This window comes from Lithobates pipiens, unplaced genomic scaffold (genome assembly GCF_037356315.1).
Source record: "Lithobates pipiens isolate NorthernLeopardFrog02 unplaced genomic scaffold, aLitPip1_a1.2 Scaffold_8, whole genome shotgun sequence".
NCBI lineage: Eukaryota > Metazoa > Chordata > Amphibia > Anura > Ranidae > Lithobates > Lithobates pipiens.
The window spans coordinates 349556958-349583170 of record NW_027507903.1 but is presented as its reverse complement, the minus strand read 5'-3'; the positions used below and the strand labels follow the sequence as shown (position 1 = coordinate 349583170).

Genomic DNA, 26213 nt, shown 5'->3' with positions numbered 1-26213 from the left:
ATCCTATATAACATTTGGGGCATATTTTTGCTCAGATGGAGGGATTAAATGGCTTATGTTACAATACATTTGGGATTGATGTGCTATGAGGATTATTCATAGGCACCTTAGTGTGTATTCATTGGATGATAACCTAGCACATATTTTGATCTTTGTTTTGGCTCCGCCCCCTTCATAGGCGGTCTGGACATCTGTTAGTTTATTGGACGATTATCTAGCACATACTTTGACCTTAGCCTTTGCCCCGCCCCCTTCATAGGCGGTCTGGATATTTGTCAGTTTATAAATTGAGTAGCAATGTGAGGGGTTACAATATGCCCCTGTTGAAGACCTTTTGCTGTCGAAACACGTCGGGCTTGCATTTTTTGTACCCCACATTGCTCTAACGTTATTTTATGTTCGATTTTATTTGTGACCACTCGTTGCTTTTATGTCATTTTCTTGATGACTTTTTCAATAAACCTAATGGTTACCTTCTGACCTGCACCATCTGGAGCCCCTCTTTCTTTTTGAACCTTTTTTTCATGATTCATCACACTTTGGATGCCATTCAAACGTGAGTGTTTGTGACTCTGTGGAGCCTGAAGACATATGATACAGCCATCTATATCAGGAGTTCCAGCCAATCGTGAAATCCAGAGATGATAGGGTGACGACTCACCCCCAGGACCCGTTGAAAACGCACACCACCTGATTGAGACCAGTCACAATCTCAATCGCTTACGACCCACTGTTCATATGACAGGTGTGTCCAATCCTTCTGGTAAGAGTATTACATTTTCTATAATTGATATAACTCCAGACAAGCCGTTGTCACTGGTTGATTTGTGTGGTGGTCCATTCTGCTGCTGGGAAGATCAACATTGATATTCCCCACCTTTGACTATACATTGGGACACACGTTTCAGTTGTTGATATTCATTGGGATTCATGTGCATTTATATATTGCATCCATATATTTAGTGAATTATTGATCTCACTTAATTTGCTGTTTCTCAGTTTGTTTTTTATTGTCATTTATTTCACATATGCACATCATTGTATATGTGTGCTCTACAGGATTGATTCTATTACCATTTTTCTAAAACACAGTTTTAGATCACTAATTGATTTATTAGCGCTACACTATTTTTTGTCCATTTCCACTAAACTTTGTTTGTTTGAGTGTTAGCAGCTGACCTTTAATTTTTTGGCTTTAGCGCAGTGTTTTCTTCCTCTTTCCTTTTAAAGATACAACTATGTTGGTGTTCCTTGCCAGTTTTACATTTTATTTTTTAAAATGTAATTGCCTACTCCCAAACTGTCACTTGAAGTAAAACACAAAGCCAAGTATTATTCTACACAATTTTTTTATTGTGCATTAAAAATATAAAAAATAAATAAATTAGACATGCTATCTGCCAATAGAACTTAACCAAAAAGTGCATTCTATGCATCCAAAAATATAGAAAATATACCAAATCAAATTATGTCAAAGCAATAACTTCAAGGCTAATAATAAATAACACGTTATCTTCTCCGATTCCACAACATGTCTGGTTGACGAACGGCCGTTCAGAAACTAAATGAAAAGCACGAAAGGAAAAGTGTGAAATGAAAAGCGATAAATGAAAAACGTGAAAAGAAAAGCGCGAATCAGCACTCACCAAACTTTTAGTAATATGAAATTAGTAGCAGAAGGAGCCCAAAGGGTGGCGCTAAAGAGCTGAAAAACCACATAGTACGTTTAGTATGTCACTACGTTCTTATTGTTGGCCAACATTTGTGTGACCGTGTATATGCAAGATAAGTTTGAGCCAACGCCCTTCGGACAAAAAATCCATGGTTTTGTTGGCGGAAAGTCCAATCGTGCATACGAGGCATTTGATTTCCCAACAAGTGTGTAGTGCAGTAGCATAACAAAATTGATTGGGTAGTTTAGGTAGGCCCTCATATTACATATCTTTGGTAGATCTAAAGTTGACTGTACTGAATATCTATGGTCAGTTTGTAATATGTATAGTGAACATTAGACCTGTTCTGATGACAACTCAAACTCTTGAATTTTTACACACTTTCAGTCCAGGTGATAATGTTCACCAGGACAGAGAAAATAAATCACACCAGCAGTTAAAATACAGGGGGGGTTATTTACTAAAGGCAAATTCACTTTGCACTGCAAGTGCACTTGAAAGTGCACTTGGAATTAAAGTCACTGTAGATCCGAGGGGGACATGCAAGGAAAATAAAAAACAGCATTTTAGCTTGCACACGATTGGATGATAAAATCAGCAGAGCTTCCACTCATTCCAGATCTACCCCTTAGATTTAGAGCGACTGTACTTCCAAGTGCACTTGCGGTACAATTTCAAATGCACTTTTCACTTGTGGATTTGCCTTTCGTAAATAACCCCCAGAGTGTAACAAAAACTTTTAACAACGATCTTAACCCTTCTCTACACTATTTAAAATGAAAATATATACTGTATTTGGCTTTATACACACACACACAGCGCCTTGAAAATGTATACATACCTTGTGAACAGCTGGGCAGCTTTGTGGTTCCTCTTCTCCTCTCCCGGTCCTCTCTCCTTCCCCCTCCCACTCGGCATGCTGGGGGCTCCAGTCCACTCCCAGGGAATCGTCCTGGGCCCGCTGGTATAGTCCTATAATCCTCTGGCTATTAGTTTCCCATTGGCCCTGAATTGCTTGCTGGGCTGGGTTAATGAGAGCTGCTGGGCTTAGGGTTGCCACCTTTTCTTCAAGCCAAACTGGAACACTTTAGCGGGGTTCACGCTTTTTTTGTAGTATAAACGATAGGATTGTAAAAGATGTTTGGTTCCCCAAGGAGAGCTGTAATGTGGCATGCTATGCACGCCACAGTGAACAGTTGGTAAGGCCAGATTGTGCTAACAATTGGAGTGGCTTAAAGGGGCATGGTTAAATAAACCAAAAGCTTTCTTGTATCCATAAAATAAGCTTAGATTGCTATGCCACAAGAAAGAATCTAACAGACATGTATATAAGTGCTGAAGTGCATTGGAGGCCCACTTGCAATGCGTGGAGTGCCTGAATGCAGAAAAACACCCGCACTGCCATACACAGCTGTGCACATGACTTGTGAACTCTTTAGGCCCCTTTCACGGGGGCGCCTCCGTGAAAGGGGAATCTGCTTGCTCAGTGGGGGATCTGTCTGCTAATCCCCTCTTAATGGGTGGATGACAGATCCATGTCCTCTCCGCTATTTAAAGTGGACACGTACACAGTCCTGCTCTAATCTATAGGGCAATTGGATGAAAATGGACGGCATCTTTGTTTTCATCTGATGCCATCCAATCCACCAGACAGATGGAAAATAGGACCTCTATCTGTCTGTTTTTGGTGGACAGGATCAGATTGGATGGCGGTGGGTGTCAGTGGGCATTGCTCTATAAGAGAGACTGCTGTGTCCAATAAGGTCTGACTAAGAAACTGATGCGACCTGAGCCTGATTGGATATCTTGTGTGAAAGGGGTCATAGAGAACTTGTGATAAGAAGAAGAAGAAAAGGAAACTTCATAGAATAACCATATAATAACTCATAGGCCACTTTCACACTGGGGTGGTGAGAGTGTTGGTGGTAATGCACCACTAGTTTTACCGTAGTTTTAGCAGTGCTTTTCGGCTGCTAGCGGGGTGCTTTTAACCCCCACTAGTGGCCAAAGAAGGGGTTAATACTGCCTGTGTAGCACTGCTGCCGAAGCGAATTTGCAGGCACTTTGGCAGCGCTGCCCATTGACCACAATGGGCAGGGGTGGGTTAGGAGTGGTGTATTCACCACTCCTAAACCTCCCCAAAGATGCTCCTTGCAGGACTTTTTCTAGCATTCTGTAAGTGCAGCGCCCCTGTGTGAAAACCCTCTGGCTCTCACACTGGAGTGAACGGAAAGGTGCTTTACAGGCACTATTTATAAAACGCCTTTAAATCGAATCAGTGTGAAAGTGGCAATATAGTGTCCTGTGCACAGCACCCCATATGACAGGTCACAGCTCAGACCATCCCAAGCACATGTCAGGGGAAGTCTGGGCAGAGGAAACCTGAGAATTGACAACAGAAGCCAGCCCCCTCTCCCCTGCATATGTTCACACTATTCCTAATACATGAAGAGCCTGAAGTAATATGGAGTCCATCCTCCACACCAGAAACACTACACACCATCCCAGTCAGAAACAAAGCCAGACACTATGCACGTGAACATTTAGATTAGATCATATCATCAGTGAAACTTGTTGACCTTTTTGCTGCCATTCTAGTCATGCTCCAGACTGTCTGTGTGACAGGAATCAAAGCAAAGTGTAATCTGAGCCAGCCGGCACTGTCCTCACTACAGAGCACAGGAATCCATCATGTCAAAGACACAGGCAGCCCTGCCTCTGCTGGAGGGTACCGTGTTCTCTCCTCCACATTAGACAGCAATGCTGGGTGCACATCAGGTAATTGAGGAGCCACAATTCGGACTCAAGGAGAAGGAGGGGTGAAAATCGCCCTCAGTTGCAGCTCTGCTTGTGTCACTCCCTTCACAGAGCCTGTCAGTTTCAGCCTCACTACAGTGTGTCCTGCTGATGGAATGTGTGTGTGGGGGGGTCGGCATCAGCCCCCGCTACACATATAGAAAAATGCATTTTAATTGGGTGGGCACATGAAGGGGAACAGTATAATGTTGTTGGGGCCATAGCCCCCCTGGCCCCACCTTAGTGACGCCACTGCTTCAGATATTCTGTACTTAAATGCAGATTGCAACAACCAGTTAACAAACCAATCTTGTGATGTCCCTATAGCATTCAATTACTTGTCCATAGAATGGATGGATGGAAGAATTGTTTTCAGAGTGGACCATACTGATTTTTTAGCTTTAAATAACATTGATAGCACAACAATTGTTTGGTTTCTGTACATTTTCTTTAGCTGAAGTGTGATAGAATATAGTTCTAAAACTTATCATGACTGACAAATAATTTCAAAGAGTTTTTGTTTGAGGCATCACTCACTTTGGGGGGCTCAATGCAATTATCCTAATGGATGTTGGATTAATCAACAGTAGAAGCTTCACAACATCCACTTGTCGCTGGGGAGAAGAGCCGACTGCCTCGCTCCCTGGAACTCTGTAGTTGTTGCCGGTGCTGGGCAGAGGTTGGTAGTAATCTGCCCTGTTGCCAGCACTTCTGCTGGGGACTCCACATCATCCGCTCTGGCTAACCATTGGGTGTGACCATCACCTTCTCACCATGGGACCCTGGAACTGCCACAGGTGTGGGGCAGAGGTCTTGGACCTTCTGTCCGGTGGCCAGCACTTTAGATGGAGGAGTCACTTGTAGCTTCACAGATGCTGCTGTTTGCGCTCGGCAGAGCTCAGTGAATTTTGGCCCTGATACCAGTTCTTCTGCTGGAGGCTCACCAGGTTGAACTTCCTCAGCAGAAATGTCTATCAAATCCCCGGTTTCTGCAACTGGTGTCTGGGGATAGAGGTTCACCATCTCCTGTCTGTGGAACCCAGAAGATGCTATTGGTGCTGGGCAGAGGTTAGCAGAGCTCTGCCCCATTGTCAGCACTTCAGCTTTGGGGATGGCAATCTCCAGATTTTGCACTGCAGATTCTCTGGAATGCTGCTGGACAGGCACATTCCTTCATCCAACCTTGTCTTGTGCAGAAACAGGTTCGTCAAGGTCAGTCAGCACTTGCTGCATCCGCCATAAGACCTCCACGTCCATAGCTGTGGGGGCAGGTTGGCAAAGCACACTGTTACTATGGCGCATTGCCCACCCCCCAGCCATGATTTCAGAGCTGTCAACTGGTATTTCCTGATAGTCCCAGGCAAAGGGAGCCCAGCCTTGACACTGAGCAGAGTATAGCAGCCGTCTGTAGGCGATCTCCGGTTCCCATTCCTGAAGGGCCAGAAACTCTAAATATTCCAGTGCCCAGTGCACTTCCGAGACATTCAGTAGCTCTTCTCTAAAATCCATGATTTCGTCCAACCGCCACTCAAAATCACTCCCAAAGTTAGGGCCCCCTGTCAGCTTCACATACAACAGTCCCAGGTTGCTGTAGCCAAAGCCTTCTGTTGGTCTGTCATTCGCTGTTCAAGGGTGTGCGTGGGATACATGCCACCAGAGGGCTCTGTCTGTAGCTCTCATACATCCATCTGGACCAGCCTGGTTAACTCTGCAACTCTAAGTTCTGCGACTAGTACCTTACCCGGAAGGAGGGGAGAGTTTTTCCCTTGTGTCGCTGCTCATGGGCTAGCGCTTCGTTCCAGTGTTCCCAGCAGATAGAATCATACCATCCCAGCAGGACCTGCTCTGATACTGGGTCATTGTGCTGTATTTGCTTCTCTCACAACCTCCTTTCGAATTCCTCTTCCATGGCGGCTGATATCTGTACCTCTCCTCCTCTCCTGCTATCCGGACCTTGGATCCAGGTGGAGGTTTGGATGTCCCAGACTGAAGGAAGCATCCCACTGCTGCCACCAATGTAACAAAACGTCCCACACTCTGCTTGAGTGCTTTCGTCTAAAACGTTACAATGTTGGTGGTAAGTGGGGAAAAATGACATCTTAACCACTTCCCGACCAGCGCACGACGATGTACGTCGACAGAATGGCACGGGCTGGCATATTGGCGTACATGTACGTCCAATATTCGATGCCACCCTGCCATCGGGAGCGCGCCGGCGGCGGCGCGCTCCCGCGCTGGTCGGGACCCCCGTGAGTCCGGTCACGGGACCCGCGGACTCGATCGCCGCGGGCATCCCCGCGATCGTCTCACGGAGCGGCCGAATGGAGGAAATGCTGTATAAACAACATTTTTCCATTCTGCCTAGCAACTAGTGACGCTGATCTCTGCTCCATGTGATTGGAGCAGAGATCAGTGTACACTAAATGAAAGCCCAACCCCCCCACAGTTAGTAACACACCCCTAGGAACACTTAACCCCTACACTGCCACCCACTGGTTAACCCTTTCACTGCCAGTGTCATTTACACAGGAATCACTGCATTGATATAGCAGTGATTACTGTATAAATGACAATGGTCCCAAAAATGTGTCAAAAATGTCCGATGGGTCCCCGACAATGTCGCAGTCACAATAAAAATCGCAGATCGCCGCCATTACTAGTAAAAAAAAAAATAATAAAAAATTATTAATAAAAATGCTATAAAAATATCCCTATTTTGTAAACGCTATAACTTTTGCGCAAACCAATCAATAATCGCTTATTGCGATTTTTTTTACCAAAAATATGTAGAAGAATACGTATCGGCCTAAATTGAGGGAAAAAATGTTTTTTTATATATTTTTGGGGGATATTTATTATAACAAAAAGTAAAAAATTATGCGTTTTTTTCAAAATTGTCGCTCTATTTTTGTTTATAGCGCAAAAAATAAAAACCGCAGGGGTGATCAAATACCACCAAAAGAAAGCTCTATTTGTGGGAAAAAAAGGACGTCAATTTTGTTTGGGAGCCACGTCGCACGACTGCGCAATTGTCAGTTAAAGCGACGCAGTGCCGAATCGCAAAAAGTGGTCTGGTCTTTGACCAGCAAATTGGTCCGGTCTGAAAGTGGTTAAATTGTTGTTAGTTAGTTACTCAAGCTCCTGCCTCTCCACTTGGTATACTATGTTGTACATTACAGACTCCTGATTGCTCTACCCACAAAATCTGTTCTGTATGTTATATAATCCTGACCAAAGTGTTCTTTGCCTCAGAATTGCTGGTTCCACAATGGTTCCCAATTGTAATTATGTTCTCTTTTAAATGTTTTTGTGGAACAATTGCTGGCAGGTAGGCTATTTAAAGCAGATAATATTTATAAATAATATTTTTTTCTTCCTCTCACCTCGGAGTATAATCTCAACTTGCCCTGGTTCCAGGATGAATTGACTCTGATGTGGAGCATGGGGGGCAAAGTATCCTGGGCCAACGAATCAAGATAGCTAAAGACTCCAAATTGGAGTGTTGAGAAAAGACTGTGGCTGTCACAGGGAGGTCATTAGGTGACCCTGCCCCCTTGTGATATCATCGACTGGGCACACTGGGTACACAACGCGGGATGGGGCCACTCAGGGACATCACAAGGTGACCCCGTCCCTAAGTGTATTTAGCGGCAGGTGGGAATCAGAGCTATCAGTTGGCCAGAGCCAAACCTGGGGTGTGAACATTTTATTTATTTTGTGTGGGTTGGTGGGCAGCATTAATCATAATTGATACTGGATTTACTTTAGGGGACAGGTATTTTTTGTGCATTTTTTATTAACCACTAGAGATCCTCGCTATAGCCGAATGACGGCTACAGCGCGGACCTGCTTTGCCGGGACTACGTCTATTGACGTCGTCCCATGCACGAGCGGCCTGCGTGCCCCCTAATGGGCGCGCGCGGCGCGCTCTGTGATCAGCGAGTCTATGAGACTCTATGAGATCATGTGACACAACAGAACTGACAGCGCAAGGAGAAAAAAAAAATCACGGCCAGCTCATCAGTGCCCACCTGCCCCCTTCCAGTGCCACCTAAGTATTAAAAAAGTGCCCCACATCAGTGCCACCCATCAGTGCCCACAGTGCCACCCATCAGTGCCCACAGTGCAACCTATCAGTGCCAACAATCTGCCTCAACAACAGTGCTGCACCCCAGTGCCACATATCCGTGCCCATGAGTGTCATCTACCAGTGCCCATCAGTGCCCAACAGTGCTGCCCATCAGTGCCCAGCAGTGCCACCTATCAGAGCCACCTATCAGTGCCCATCAGTCCCATCTATCAGTGGTACCTATCAGTGCCCCTTAGTGCCACCCATCCGTGCCATCCATCTGTGCCACCCATCAGTGCCACCAATCAGTGCCATCTTATCTGTGCCCATCTTTTCCCATCAGTGCCGCCTTATCTGTGCCCATCAGTACTGCCTTATCTGTGCCTACCGGTGCCACCTTATCTGTGCCTATTAGTGCCGCCTTAACTGTGCCTATCAGTGCCCACCAGTGCAGCCTATCAGTGCCCACCAGTGCCGCCTCATCAGCGCATTTCAATGAAGGAGAAAAATAACCTGTTTGCTAAATTTTATAACAAACTATGAAACATGATATATTTTATTTATTTTTTTGCTTTTTTTTTGTTTGTTTAGCAAAAAATAAAACTCCCAGCTGTAATTAAATACCACCAAAAGAAAGCTCTATTTGCGGGAAAAAAATTATAAAAATGTCATTTGGGTACGGTGTTATATGGCCGCGCAATTGTCATTCAAAATGCGTCAGTGCTGATAGCTGAAAATTGGTCTGGGCAGGAGGGGGGTTTAAGTGCCCAGTAAGCAAGTGGTTAAAGGACTTGTCAAAAACTGGCTCTGGGTTTTTTATTTACTTTGGCCATTTATTGGTGAATGCGTAGGGGTGCCTGTTATAGAAGGCTTCCAGATTCCGACAAGTCTCCCCTCTCCCTGGACCTCCCCACAGTCAACGAGCAAGGGTTGTGGGGATGAGGCCCTTTTCCTCATCAACATGGGGACAAGGATGCATTGGGGAGTGCACCCTACCATGAAAGCATGTGGCTTGGCATGGTTCAGGAGGGGAGAGGAAACATGACAAAATGTGGAAAAATGTCTAGGGGTATGAATACTTTATCAAGGCACTGTATATACTGATCTATTTTCAGCTCACTTCGATCCGGTCATGTGATCTCTGTGTCAGCCAGGGGCAGGTGCAGGGGAATGGAGAGTGCACCCAGCTAGAACTGGGAGTGATGATGTCACCCATAGGCCCATTGTCAGCAGTCCCTCTTCTTCTCTGCATCCACCACTGACACAGGGGAGCCAGTTCACGTGACCAGATTGGAGTGAGATGCAAATAGGTAGTATATGCATCTTTTTCACAGTTAGTATAGGTATTGGGAGGGGTTGGGAGCATTTTTAGGACTCGTTAGGCTTTAGCTAGGACTCTACTTTAAGGAGTACTTGGAAAAGTACAATAATTGGTTTAGAAGAAAGAAAAAATGCCTGGGAGACAAAGTAGCTTTCTGTGGGGTGCTGGCCTATAAGTGAAATGCTCAAAACCTGCACGGCATTAATATACCTAGAATGAGTCATCAATTACCGTGCTGCTAAACCCAGGACCTGTATTCACTATGTCCGGTCTCCCACAGTACAGAAAACATGGAAATGCAATCATTTTAATAAATATAAACTGCTAAATGCCTCGTCTCATCAGCAGTTAGAGCATATTGTGACTTCTATCAGTGTCTGGTAAAGAGTTTTCATTCACCTCTGACTTTCCTATCAGGCTGCAGGACCCCTGACTCTGTGTCTGTACAGTGCTGATTGGCCCTGTGCTGATCACATGCACTCTCCCAAGAAAGAAAACTCTCTAGAAATACACACCAAACTGAGCATGTGTAGCTTGTCCTCTAGCCTCTATTCTATCAGGAGATGGTTTGGGGTCTGTGGAAGAAGGGGAGGAACAGACAGGATCAAACAGGCTTTTTATACAATGCAGAGGGTTAACCACTTAGGTTCCACAGTGAGTATGGAAAGCAAGATTTACTGCATACACAGACTGATTTTACTGTTGTGGATTTAGTAACATTTTAACCACTTCAATACTGGGCACTTTTAACCCCTTCCTGTTCAGGCCATTTTTCAGCTTTCAGTGCTGGCGCATTTTGAATGAGAATTGCGCGGTCATTTAATGCTATACCCAAATAACATTTTATCAATTTTCCCCCCATAATTAGAGCTTTCTTTTCGTGGTATTTGATCACCACTGGGTTTTTTATTTTTCAACAAACAAATTTAAAAAAAACTAAAATTTTTTGAAAAAAGTTTTTCTTCATTGCTGTTATAAAATGTAAATAAGTATGTTTTCTCATTCAATGATGGGCATTGATGAGGCTGTAATGACAGGCACTGATGAGGTGGCACTGATTGGCACTGATGAGGAGGCACTAATATGCAGCACTGATGGGCACTGATAGGCATCACTGATGAGGAGACACTGGCAGGCATTACTGATGGGCACTGACAGGCAATTCTGAAAGACACTGATTGGCATCACAGGATGACACTGATTGGCGTCACAAGTGGGCAGTCATGAGCATCACTGGTGGGCTCACATGTGGGCACTGGTGGGCATCGCTGATGGGGCTGCACTGATAATCACTGAACTGATTATCAGTGCAGATCCCCTCGTCAGGACAGCCGCTTATCGGCTTTCCTCTACTCCCGCCCTGTCAGCAGTAAATAGAGGAATGATAACTGGCACTCCTGGTAAAGCTGTGATTAGCTGTGATTGGACACAGCTAATCACATGGTAAAGAGCCTACATCATGGTCTCTTTACCCTTGATTGGAGATTCGGTGTGTCGGAGTGACACACCGTACTACCAAACGCCACACTGCATGTCCCCAGGGGCGCGCGCAAGCAGCTTGTTCTGCTGGAAGTCACATGACATCCCGGCAGAATGGGAGAGTCACTGCCCGGCCATCATTTTAGTATAGGCTGGGCAGGGTGGGGTTAAAGTGTTACTAAAGTGTTACTAATCCCACAACAATAAAACCAGTCTGTATAGGCAGGAAAGCATGCTTGTTATACTCACTGTGGTAGATGTTAATCATCTGCATTGTGCAAAAAGGCTGTTTGACCCTGTCTTTTTCCACAGTCCCCAATCTATCTGCTAATAGAACAGAGCCTTGGGGGCAAGCTGCACATGCTCAGTTTGTGTGTGCATTTTTTTTTCTTGGAACAGTGCATGTGATCAGAACAGGGCCAACCAGCACTGTCCAGACAGAGGGGCAGGAGTCCTGCAGCCTGATAGGCAACCGGGGGAGAATGAAAACTCCTCCTACAAGCTTTAGCCTTACACTGATAGAAGTTACAGAACTGCTCTAACTGTTGATGCGAAAAGGTATTTATCACTTTATTTTTACTAAAATAATTGCATTTCCATGTTCTCTGTACTGTGGGAAATATACTGAATGTAGGGTCCTGGTTTTAGTAACACTTTAAGTATAGAGTATGGTCATGTATCTGATATCTCTTCTCACTCATCTTACATTATACACATGGTTAACAGTAATATAAGAAAATGGAGGGACTTTAATAATGATGACAAGTAATATACTGTACATGATTTAATTCATATGAAGAGACTGTCAGTGGTGGATAAGCAATTGGGTAGTCGTGCGAAACAGGACGCAGGTGGTTCTCAGCAGGAAATCTCACACTCACACACTGGTGTACAAAATCATATACAATGCACTCTGGTTGCAGTATGTTAGATACAATACTTCAGTTCCCCTTTTAGGCACTACAAATATAGAAAGAGGTGAGGAAATTGAGTAGTATGTCACAAGAAGAGTTCAGGACAAAAATAAATGAGCATATCACGTTTCTCAAGAGGAATTATCTTTGGGTTTAAATGTTTTTTTAAAGAGCAACAACATCTTTAAAATAATAATTTAATAAACAGGAATGCAGTTCTGTCTTCACCTGGGCTGATTCTTCACCACCTTGGCTATTGGACAGCCATTAACCCAACGTGCATGTGCTAGATTGTGCTGCACTGACAGGTTGGTCCCGCAGCCTCCTGAGATATTTGATTTATCCCAAGAGGTTGTGAGTGGGGAGGAGGGGAACATTTTTACAATTCTCATCTGTCTGAAAAAGGGCCTCCCCGGCGCAAAAATCAAATAAACCTTCCAAAAAATGTTAGAGGAGGGGGAAGACAGACACATTAGCAGCTTCACTTTTTAGTGAAGGTCTGCTTTAAGTTTGAGGTTATACATTTTCCAGAAATTTGACCCTAAAAGTATTGTATCATAAAGAGACTAAAAAATGTTTTCCTTTTAGAAGAAATTGTATTGCTTTGTGTGAAATACCTGGAGATCCTGCTAGTCCCCCCTTAGCTTTAGCTTTACAATTTCAGGATGATCATGTTAGGCATGAGAGCACATCCATCTCTGCGCTGGTCAGGTTTCTGGTTGTACTGTGCTATGTAATGGCCATGCATACTGGGTACACAAATAGTTCTATCTAATAGTTCTAGAATGTAGCAGTCATTTTGTTCATGGTTAGACATTACATTTTATTTGTCATTTTCTTCTCTGTGTTAAAACCAGAGATTCAGCAGCTCTGACCCCCCCCCCCCCCCTTCCATAACATAGCCACAATGACTTCCCCCCCCCCCCCCCCCTCCTTTCTTCACTTTATACCAAGGGTAGTAAATTAAAATTCACGTGGTTCCGGTCAGAAAATTGTTCTTCTAGCGGAGGTCCAAGTGTCATATTGGTACTATGACTCCACATGATATCCTCCACATCCCAGCCTCCTGTGCACACCACAGGCCCCTCATCTGAGACCCCCCTTCACAGACTAACCACCCATCACAGACTGGCCCCCCTCACAGACTAACTCCCCATCACAGAGTGACCCTCCATCACAGACTGCCCCCCCATTGCAAACTGACCCCCATCACAGACTGGCCCCATCACAGATTGCCCCCCCATCACAGGCTGGCCCCCCATCACAGACTGCCCTCATCACAGACTGACCCATCACAGACTGCTCCCCCATCACACACTGACACCCCATCACAGACTGATGCCCCAATTACAGACTGACCTCCCATCACAGACTGGCCCCCCATCACAGACTGATGCTCCATCACAGATTGGCCCCCCATTACAGACTGTCCCCCATCACAGACTGGCCCACCATCACGGACTGGCCTCCCATCACAGACTGACCCATCACAGACTGGCCCCCCATCACAGACTGATGCTCCATCACAGACTGATGCTCCATCACAGACTGGCCCCCCTCACAGACTAACTCCCCATCACAGAGTGACCCTCCATCACAGACTGTCCCCCCCATTGCAAACTGAACCCCATCACAGACTGGCCCCATCACAGATTGCCCCCCCATCACAGGCTGGCCCCCCATCACAGACTGCCCTCATCACAGACTGACCCATCACAGACTGCTCCTCCATCACAGACTGAACCCCCATAGCAGACTGATGCCCCAATTACAGACTGACCCCCCATCACAGACTGATGCTCCATCACAGATTGGCCCCCCATTACAGACTGTCCCCCATCACAGACTGGCCCACCATCACGGACTGGCCTCCCATCACAGACTGACCCATCACAGACTGGCCCCCCATCACAGACTGATGCTCCATCACAGATTGGCCCCCCATTACAGACTGTCCCCATCACAGACTGGCCCACCATCACGGACTGGCCTCCCATCACAGACTGACCCATCACAGACTAACGCCCCATCATCACAGACTGTCCCCCCATCAAAGACTGGCACCCATCACAGACTGACCCATCACAGACTGGCCCCCCCATCATAGACTGTCCCCGATCACAGACTGACCCCCCCATCGCAGACTGACCCCATCACAGACTTTCCCCCAATCACAAACTGACCCCCCATTACAAGGTCCTTTAACAAGTATCGGGTACATAGTACCCCTACCCAATTAACCAAAAAATTGTCAAAAAGTAATAAAAACACAGAGGCCATTTTTGACAATTCATCGCCAATCATGTCACCTGCCACACTCGAAAAATAAAAAAAATAGAAACGCTCCTGCCAACATGAAGACTGGTCGCCTACTGCAGGCTAAGCTATTTGACATTTCTTATATTGGTAAGGGGAGCAGGACCACCTGGATACCTCACCTGTTGGCACCACCCCTTATGATGTCACTGACCCAGTATACACTGGTCTGTGACGTCAGAAGGGGGCAGGCCGAACTGCTCGGCCCGAACTGTTTCCTCAACTCTATTCAGCATGTTTCATAACTCATGAAATAATAATAGCACAGCCAGAATATAGACATATTTACCACCCTCAGTTAATTTGTAGCATTTTGAGCCCAAACATCATAAACCTAGTACTGGGAGCAGAACCAGCCCAATTCTCCTAGGCGAATTAGGCATCCGAACCCTGTCAAGTTTATATTCCTTTTAAAGCTAAATTCAGGCTGCACAATATGCATGTTAGCAGGCTGTACCTGGTGGGTGCTTAGAGATATGAGTACCTATAGAAAACTGCATTTGGGACATAAACATAATGGCATCCCATAAACCACTCCTCAGATGGTCAGTCATGTGCAAGCTAAGATGATGTTTTTTTGTTTTCCCTGCATGTCCCCCATAGTGTGTTACAGATGTTTATATTCTTTTATTCTAAAATCATAGTTGTTATTGCTAATCTTGTGGAAGTTCTGACTATTCCGTAAAAGTTGGTGGTGGCAGTGAAAGGGTTAAATGATTTATTAACTTAACCCAGTGACTAGATTGTGGGGGAGCGAGCTGGAAAATCTTTGCGCAGGATGCAGCTGAGAGTGGCATTGTTACGCAATTGACAGTGCAGTGTGAGATTGGCCGGTCCTTTGTCACAAAGGGGTGAGAAGGGCAGGGGTCTGATACCCGTTTGTCACAGTCAAGGCTTGTGCTGAAAGATCCCCCTGCACAGTCATTTACTGGGAAGATCAGTGTACTGGTGTTTCTGCACCACTGGCTCTCTAAATCCCTTATGCAGTTTAAACAGAGATTATGTGATCACTTATAATATATATATATATATATATATATATATATATATATATATATATATATATATATATTGTGGTAGTACGGAATCTCCAATCCTGGGACCGGGTTTTGGGAACAGCCAGAAGTCTGGCTGGATGATTGCACAGGTGGGTCCTGGGTTTAAAACAGAGCCAAGACCATGGTTCTGGGCTCCACCCTCCCGAGGAGTCCAGGCGAGTAAGGGAGAAGAAGTGTGCATGGCTGCACAGGTCGGTCTGTCAGAGCAGACAGAGGGTCCAAGCTTGTGGGCTGAAAAAAAGAAACTCGTAAAGAGTGCTGAGGTACTGGGTGTACAGGAACCCTGTTACAGAGCCGAGAGGGCTGCAGCATTAGTCTGAGCAGCAGTGCTGCTAAAGAGAGCCAGGTGGCTTGGTATTTTTGGTTCTACGTACATTATTGCTGTGGAAAGCTGAAACCCCTGTGTGGGCAACTATTTTGTTATCGGACTTTTCTTTCTTTAATAAAAGTGGGCCTACAAGCCCTTAAAACGCCATATCTGGCGTGGACTCAGCTCTCTGGTAAGCTCTACCTTTAAGCTAAAATAACCCCCAAATATTACTATATATATATATATATATATATATATATATATATATATTTATATATATGTGTGTATGTGTATGTGTATGTGTATATATATATAAATAAAAGTTATTTACAATAATATTTTTTATATATGCACAAATATTTCATATTCATTTCTGTTTTAATCTGAATGGGTTGTTTTACAACGTATACTTTAAAGGTATTCACATATACTTTACATTTTGGCAGGGAAGTAGTGATGATGAACCTAGGGAGCAAGTTGTGGAGATAATGGAGGACTTATTTAGTGAGAGTGACACTGAAATACCTATATGTAAAAAGTAAAAAATAAAAGTGTAATACACAAGCTAATCTAAAAAATGTGTTTTTTTAAATGACAGACAATATTTTGAGTTTGTATAAATTGAGTAAAAAGCAGTCCCATGCCCTTATTCAAATACAGAATAATGAAATAATATTAAAATCCCCTGACAAATGAGAAAAATATGGATAATCATCACTATGAAACTGTGTGCAAAATATATTGAAAAATAAAGAATGGTACACAAAAACCTACTGCTGTTGAAAGTTGCAACTATTTTTTTTCTTTTGAGTATTATAAATAATGCATACCAGAGAAATATTATATCTAAAAATCTTGGGAAGTTTTGAAAGTGGGTTTACCATGCACATTTTTATGCATTACCCAAAACACAGAAAAGTCTACACCACCTGTGTTGAAAAACAATTTATTAAAAAAAAATAGGTTGATGTACACCTAATATTGCATGTTGTCCTTTCTATACTAAAGACACATCTTTCTTCTTCAGATGATTAAAGCCCCATACACACTATCAGATTATCTGCTGAGTTTTTCCTTCAGATTTACCAAAACCATATAATATGAGGACAAACCTTAGGAGTTTCAATGTGTATGCAATGAGGCAGGCCCTTCTACTACATGGTTTTGGTAAATCTGAAGGAAAAACTCAGCAGATAATCTGATAGAGTGTATTGGGCTTTAGGCTCGGTTCACACAGGGGCGACTCCGATCCGACTTCAGGTCGCCCCTAGTCGCCTCAGGTCGGACCACATTTAAAAATCAATGTAAGTGAATGAGAGCCGTCTTAATGCACGCTACTGAAGTCGCTCCGACTTCAAAAGAAGTTCCTGTACTACTTCAATCCGACTTGTAGGCGACTTGTACCCATTGATTTCAATGGAGGTTGCCTCCAAGTCAGATCTCTGTATATACGGAGGCGACTTTGACAGAATTATTAGCTCTGAAGGGGGAACTCCACGCCAAATTTATGAAAATTCTCTGATTGGCCACGGCAAAAGTCGCCTGGCCTGGGGTAACTTGTAATTCGCCCCAGATCGTGTCTAAGTCATGTTCAAGTCGTCTCCAAGTTGCCTCACAAAGTCGTCCTGAAGTCGTGTCGCCCCTGTGTGAACCGAGCCTAAGGGTATGCATATAGAGTACCTGCAAGTATGTGGGTTGATAGTAATTGATATATGGGAGATACATGAGGTGACCATTGTAAACAAAAAGGAACCTTTAGATGTGGTTCCTGTAGTTATTGTAAATATGTTGATAATTATAAACAACTTACTTTACCGAATAAGATTCTCTTTTTTCTTTACAGTGTAAATGTAAGAGCCTGTTTGCACCCACAGGCACCTGTTATGGTCCATGCGACACACATATCTTGGTGGAAGTTCTGTAGGGGTAATGCAACATGTTGTTAGAACTCATCACAGTGTTTACTTTTTTTAACTTTATTGAAATGTCACAAAACGACACTTCATTCAACTATATGCACAATGGCATACTGATGCGCCATTTTGTGCTTTGCACTACAAAACATAATGCATAATAACCACTTGCTTACTGGGCATCTAAACCCCCCTCCTGCCCAGACCAATTTTCAGCTTTTAGAGCTGTCACTCTTTGAACTACAATTGCGCGGTCCTACAACACTGTACCCAAATCAATGATTTTTTCCCCAAAAATAGAGCTTTCTTTTGGTGATATTTGATCACCTCTGTTTTTTTTTTATGAAAAAAGACCGAATAAAAAAAAAAAAATACAAAACTGTTTCATATTTTGTTCATAAATTTTGCAAACAGGTAATTTTTCTCCTTCATTGATGTACGCTGATGAGTCTACACTGATGGGCACCGATAGGCTGCATTAAAGGGCACTGATAAGGCAACACTGACAGGCACTGAGAAGGCGGCACTGGTGGGCACTAATAGGCGGCACTGGTAGGCACTGATGGGTGGCACTGATGGGTAGCACTGAAGGGCATTGATAGGTGGCACTGAAGGGCACTAATAGGTGGCACTCATAGCTGCCACTGATGGGCACTGATGGGTGGCAGTGATGGGCACTGATCGGGACTGGTAAACGACACTGATAGGCAGCACTTCTAGGTGGCACTGATGAGGCACCACTGGTGGGCATTGATAGGTGGCACTCATGGGCATTGATAGGTGGCACACATGGGCATTGATAGGTGGCACTAATTTGTGGGCACTGTGGCACTTCGCCTCTCCCTGCTTGGGACCGATGTCCCTTCAACAGGGGCCGGTGATCGGCTTTTTTTTCTCCTCACGCTACCGATTTTCTGTTTACGTCACATGATCAGCTTTCATTAACTGACAGCTGATCACGTGGTAAGGGGTCAGGATCCACGCTGTAGCTGTCATTCAGCTATAGCGTGGATCTGAAGGAGATAAATAAAAATAGACTTGGTCCTCATCCAAACAATATGAATAAAACTTTTAGAAATAACCAGGGAGACCCCCAGTATCCTACAATGACGGACTATATAGAGAGGAGACATGTTAGATAAAATACATTTTTTATTATAAAAATAGTAAAAAGGTTTGACACATACAAATAAAATAAATTAGAAAAATATAGTCCATACAGTGGTATGATATGCTGTTGTCTGTACTGACCATTCTGTTGGGAAGACAGAACACCATTTCTGGTGCAGAATCTATAATAATATTCATTAAATGGAAAATATTGATACAAGAGGTGGCAATTTTGATGAAAAAAATGCAAGTTGATTTAAAGTGCAAACTTGCAAAAATGCAAGTCTAGGTAAAGTCTACCACCCCCCTGGGTTAAATGAAACAAATCTTTTTAAACCCTTTCTGTTAGAAAGCCTACTTATAGTGTTATCCTAGTTATTTGTATATTATGCATTCATACAAGTTTGCTGTTTCATATTTTATAGTTTTTATATTTTTCATATTCATGTTTAATACCAATGTATTAAATTTTATATTTACGTTTTATAGTTTGTAATGTATTGTGCATTATTTGAACCATTGTTCCTGTGGCTTGTTTTGTATGGTAGGGGCTGTATAAACATGTTTTATGACCAGATCGCCATTGTCAAGATGTGGTTGTTGCCAGAATGCATATAGGTGAGGCGGTTTCAGTGATTATTATGTAGTTGGATCATCATTATTCATAAAAATGGATACTGACCCATCTGTACTATATCTAACCTTTCAGATACCAAAAAGATGCTTCATTGTTATAATTGATGGCTAAAAGCGATCTTTAAATTACTGCCTGCTATACATTTATAGAACCAGGCTTTATACTGTATATGAAGCCTATTTGGCTGCAGCTTGGTAATTAAGATTAGATACTACTGTACATTTGTTTGGAAAGCCACATCCCTACATGTTTAAAGTGACCTCCTGCAGCCCCCCCCCCCCCCCCCACCTCTAATTTTTGATGGTAATGGCTAATCCTACACAATTATAGGTTGGACTTGATGGACTTGTGTCTTTTTTCAACCTCGCCTACTATGTAACTATGTGTAAAATATATCCTTAATGCAGTAGATAATTTGATCAGTGTATATATTTGGAAGATTTATTCTTTAAATTTACACTTTGTATAAGCTTCAGCTACAGTGAGCTCCAGTTCACACCAGTGCGATTTGTCATGGCATTTGACAAGTTGCACCCCATTGCCAGCAATAGTACCGTTCAAATTGCCGTGGCTCATGACTTTGAAAAAAGGTTCCCGCACTACTTTTTTTTTAGATTTCATTGTGACTTGCATAGATTCTGTTAAATAAAGTCGCAAGCCGCTATGAAATCAGAGGTGCAAATCGTACTGATCTTTGTCCTTGAAATGGTGCTGAAGTAGCGTGATTTCAAAGCCATACTGGTGTGAACCAGGGCTTACAGCTGTTTTGTAATGATTTGTTTGCATCAATGTTGTTTGTTTATCCACAAAGTAAAACTTTCAAGCCAACTCTCGAAGAAGTGAACCTTTGGTCTAAAAAAACCCAACATGTAAGCTGCTTACCTAGGCATAACAACATTCCCTTTATTTGGTGTACAATTGGTGGTTTGGAATGATGGCACAGAGTGTAAAACTCAAATACATCATATACGTATATGCTAATATTTTATTGCACAGCCATAAAAACCTGACAGAAGTTCTAACCTTTTTACACTATTCTAAACAGAAAATAAGGTTTTATTTATTATTTGTAATCAGGTGCGGACTGACCACTTGGGCACTGCCCGAGGGCCCCATGCCACTAAGGGGCCCCATCAGGGTTGCCAGCCTCAATAAAACCAGGGACAGTATGTAAAAATCTGTGTTTTTAATAAAATCCCAAAATTATAGCTGTCCCACTTCTCCAGTACCTTTTCAATGTGTGTATGTGTATTCTGCGTGTGTATACTGTATGTGTATATTGTGTGTCTGTATACTGTATGAGTGTGTGTGTATACTGTGTGGCCCCATAATCTATTGCCTGGGGGCCCTATAATCTCCTATTGCCCGGGGGCCCCATAATCTCCTATTGCCCGGGGGCCCCATAATCTCCTATTGCCCGGGGGCCCCATAATCTCCTATTGCCCGGGGCCCCATAATCTCCTATTGCCTGGGGCCCCATAATCTCCTATTGCCCAGGTGCCCCATGAGTTGTCAGTCCGCCCCTGTTTGTAATATATTTTTTAGAGCTATTATCATTCATCATCAGTTTTTTTTTAACTATTATTACTTTTGATACACTGTGCTCTTAATTTTTAGGGGGTTTTATGTGTTACTTATATTCTGTGTCCCTTCATACAGTGGTTGGAATAGCATTTTCTGCTTGATGTTTTTACCCACTTTTAAAGCTGCGCCATCTTTGCCCATTATTTGTTCCTGAATCTGCTCAGAAGTTATCTGCAGAAATGATCCCAAGCAGGTTCTGGATGAAAAACAACCCCTAAAGTGTGATCTGAGTACTTTAATGTAGGCCTATTAATACTTCCTTATTTCCTTCATTTACTATTAATACATGTTATCCTGGAAATTGAGCCAGGAAGGTTAGCAACGCAATCTTTGAAGCAACTCCTGTCAATTTCTTAGAAGTAGTTCCCCAATAGCGTTGTTGTCATCTGTTATAAAAGAGGAAGTTTTTTGTGCAGCATTTAAGGAACTTCTAAATGTCACCTTGATTTTCACTCTGACACAGTAGCCAGTATATATACTACCTAAAAATGATGTGCACCTATGAACGTCTAACAGTGTTTACGTCCCTTTATCATTCTTTGTTGCTTACCCTATGGTATTTAAAGCCCAACTTCAGAAATTATACAAATTATACTCTTGTAGTGGGGCTCCCATGCGTGTTTTAACCCTTTCTCTGCCAGAGCTGTTTTTCAAGCTCAAAATTTCAGTAAACAAGTTAATTCTAGGTCGCTTAAACACAGTATGTATCCCATTTTTTGTTAAAATATAAAAGATGAGTAAATATATCCCACAAGATGTCCAGCTTTAAAGAGTAACTCCACTTTTGTTGAGAAAAAAAAGTCCCCTTTGTACATTACAAGGATGGATACAAACGTTGTTGCAGAGTCCTACCTTTTGTTATTCTGAAGAAATCCCTGTGTGTTTGTCTGTGTCCATGTGCATTATGAATGTAATGGGAGTGGTTTCCTAATTATCAGTGGGTGCTGCACTTGCAGGGCTCTAATGAGGAAAATTGCAGAGTCTGCATCCCTTTAGCTGTGTTGCAGGGGATGCCTGATATCTGACTTGTAACATTCTGTGTACAGAACACCTCCAGGTAGCCATGTTGCATTGCATTTTACAGAAAATGACAGAGCTGCAGATTGAAAAAGAAAGGTAATTTTTAATTTCATTAAATTATAATATGACTTGAGTCGCAATTGTATATGCTATATTATTTTAATTTTTTTATTTGTTATTATTTTCAAGTGGAATTACCCTTTAAATTTGCATCTCCCTGCAAAATGACAATGAACTTTAGTATACTATATTTTCCATAGGCAACACTTTAAAAGTCCCATACAGGCCATGAATCTAGAGGAACCCATGAATATTATCCCTAGAGTTATTGCTCTCACTCTGGTGTGCATGGTAATATGTAACATGTTAATCATTTTCGTAAGCCTACAAATCTTTGTGTATTCCCTTCGATCTCTCTACTCCTCCAAGCACCTTTTCATTGGACTTCCTAGCTATTATTGCTGGTCTCAGATACAGTGACGGCTGGTGCACAGTTTTCTTGGGGGCGAGGCCCATGCCCCCCCAGCCAGCCAGCCCCTCCCCCCCAGCCAGCCAACCAGCCAGGCCTCCCCGCCAGCCCTGCACTTACCCAATCCCGGGGTCGGCTACCCCCCGTGTCTCCTCCCAAGTCCTGGTCAATTCTCCTCCCGGCCAATCAGGACTTAGGACTCATGGCCAATCTGGTCTTAGGACTCCCAGCCAATCGGGTCTCAGAACCCGCTTCCTGATTGGCCGAGAGAGGAAACAGAAAGACATTAGTGAATATTAATTCACTAATGCCACACAACTGGGTGGACAGCCCACCCCTTTTGAACCTCCGGCTCTAAACATGTGTTTTAAAAAAAACATTGGAATCTATGCATCTGGTGCCCTGCATGTAGATTAGGGGCCGGGTGCATGGATTACGTGGGCGGCACCCCTGGACAGGTTGTCACTGCTCAGATAACAGGGCATAAGACTCTTCCACTATCTAGACAATGCCCTTGTGGTAGGCTAGAGCAAACAGTAATTTTTACATCACCAAGACCAGGTGTTGTCCACCCTAGAGATCTTCAGCTGGCTACTAAGACGCAAAAAGATCTGCTTCAGTCCTAGAGCCAAATCTACTTGGAAGCCCACGTTAATACCCAGATTTTCTGAGAAGCTGTAGCTCAAGCTCTTACTGCAACCCACTTGTTTTTTTTTTTTTTTTTTGCACATGAACATTAGATTTGTATTTGGGTATACACCGTTATACACAGTTTCAATTACAAGATTTAGCGCTGCCTCTACATTATTTGAAGCAAGGAATGTTACGCTTTGTAAAGGAATTATTCCCAGGGCTTAGTGAATGAGGTGAAGCTCTGCTGACTACCATCATCCAATCATGTGCAAGGAAAAAAAATGTTTTCTTCCTTGCGTGTGATCAGGTGTTCTTTGCAAAGTGAAATTTCACCGCATTCACTGAGTCCTGGTGCAAATTCCATTGCAAAATGCAACTTCTCTTGTAAAGTGAACAGCCTATTTGCCTTTAATAAATTAACCCCAATGTTCCAGGTTAGTAGGAATGCTAGTGACGATCATACCAGTGGTAAAATGTGTGCAATTAGTCCTTTCCAACACGGTTTCATGTGTCATTGGAACTGAGACAACCTGGATCAAAGAATAAGAAATAAATTGAGGGACAATCTGTGGTGGTGGAGAAAATTTACTGAATTACCATTTACTTCTCCTGAGAGCCTTGTGCCTTAGATGGACTTATTTTTTACACAACAAATGCATAACTTCCATGGTTCATGGTGATATTTCCCCCTGTCCCACTAATTGCACTCTTTCTTTGAAGAGTCACTCGAGTGGTATTTGTTTTAATTGCAACAATTCCCCACTGTCCACAAAGTCCTGGTTTCATATAATCTGGCAATTAAAAATTCAGGATCCACAGTTTCTTTATCTGCTATCCAGCCCCTGCTCCCAGAATGTGCTTTAACATTCCTGCCCCATCAGACTGAATGTGATAGTCTGGCTGTGGAGAGGCAAACATTAATAGAGCAGGGATGCTTGCAAAAGGTAGTAGAGTTGTTACTGAATGCCAGAAAGCAGCCGATCAACACATTTGCGCTAAAAACAGACTTTGACCTAAAGCAACCTAGGGTTCATGACATTGTAGCCTTCTTATAATGTTGGCTAGGCTTAAGCCCCGTACACACGAGAGGACTTATGTCCGACAGACTTCCGAAGGAGTTCTGCCGGAGTTCTGCCGGAGTTCTGTCGGAGTTCCGACAGAGTTCCGACTGACTTTTCGGCTGAGCGGACTTGGCCACACACAATCACACTAAACTCCGACGGATTCGAACGTGATGACGTACGACTGGATTCGAATAAGGAAGTTCATAGCCAGTAGCCAATAGCTGCCCTAGCGTCGGTTTTAGTCCGCCAGAATAGCATACACACGAGCGAATTTTTCGAAGGCACCGGGTCCGGCGGAGTTCCTTCGGAAAAATTTGAATCATGTTCCATATTCTAAAGTCCTTCAGACTTTGGCGAGTCAAAAGTCCGTTGCAGCCCACACACGATCGAATAGTCTGACGGAATCAGTCCGTCGGACTTTGGATGTTGAAAAGTCCGCTCGTGTGTACGGGGCTTTAGGGTTGAACTTGAGCTAACTGAAGGTCCAGGTTGCTGATATTTCTGGATTTACCAAGATGCTTCTGGGAAATTAGTCATAGAATGTATACCTTCAAGAGCAGCCCTATTTCTGAAGTGGAATTTGCCACTAGCTCTGAACTACTTGTCAGGGCCATCTTTTAAGCAATCTTCAAAATGGTGAGATACGATCTTAAAAATGGTGAGATACGATCTTCAAAATGGTGAGATTTGTCATTGAAAGCAGTCTTTCTGATTTTTTATCAGTGGAGAGAGTATCAAAAATGAGAGCATTGGCTCACAAAAAAACAGCAACATTTCTTTCTATTTAAAATTGTATTGCATCCAAAGCTGAACTTTTTGCCTAAGGTTCCACCAGAGTTCCATAATAATGCCAAAATTATTCTATCCATTCTATTGGTGCCAGGGGGAAAGAAGACCATTTGTTTGTGATTGCTTTCAAAAATTAGGAAATGGAGCATCCACGTGTACCTTGGCATCATGGATTGTCAAAATAATAGGTCAAACTTACAAAGCAAATTATCTGCCTGTTCCAGAGAGGGTGACAATCCATTCCAAAATATCTACAGGGTAGCTACTTGGTTGCTGCCCCACACTTTTTTCTGTCTCACTATTAAGTAGACCTCACTGTAGGCTGGTGTTGGACTGCAGTACACCTGCTGACATAATGGTAGTCCTGTGTTATTTTATGCTGCTGGCTGCCTCCTGCTATTGGCTCCAGGCGGACATTTTGAGAAGTATGGCATCTCTTATTGGATGGTAATATTCCGTGAGATTTGGTTGACCATCTTGACACAGAGGTGCTTAAATAGCAGATTCTGCATTGTTTGGCGCGACCACAGTATATAAATAGGTTGGGGACAGAGCCCAACTGATTAAGGAGTAGGAGCAGTGATGAGGCTGGTAAGAACACCCCCTACAGGGTGTCTCTTCTGACAACTTCCTGTAAATTTCTCCCACAAGCAGCCACATAACTGCCAGGACTTTGAGTATTACAGGGTGACCCAGTAATCTTATACCTCCTTCAAAGAAACTGTTCCTCAGGCATTTGTTCAGGCCCATGGTATATAAGTATTAAAACATGCCTTGCTAACATTACTTTTTCTGCCTGAAGAATTGTATGACCTGCAACACACGCATTTAAAGTGGTGTTGCCACCAAAAAATAAAAAATATTTTAAAATTCTTAAATAAATAAATAAATAATTGGAAAAAATTATTCTTACTCACCTCTAAATGCCTGTTGCTGGGGGTCCTGCTGACATCAGTTCCCCTTGCGCCGCACAGTCATCTGGGACCTGTCACATGTCCCAGATGACTGTGCGGCTTATCACGGCACCCTGCACCGCTCGCACATGCACAGTGGGTGCC

The 26213-nt window shown here is 43.3% G+C and overlaps 1 long non-coding RNA gene across 4 annotated transcripts in view; it reads right to left on the bottom strand.

Moving 5' to 3' along the window:
• Positions 1-26213, bottom strand: part of LOC143963619 (uncharacterized) — a 463825-nt gene that overhangs the window by 152592 nt on the left and 285020 nt on the right. For all 4 annotated transcript variants that reach the window (XR_013271009.1, XR_013271011.1, XR_013271010.1 and 1 more), the window contains exon 3: positions 17747-17854. This is a non-coding gene — a long non-coding RNA (uncharacterized LOC143963619). The remainder of the gene's footprint in view (positions 1-17746; positions 17855-26213) is intronic.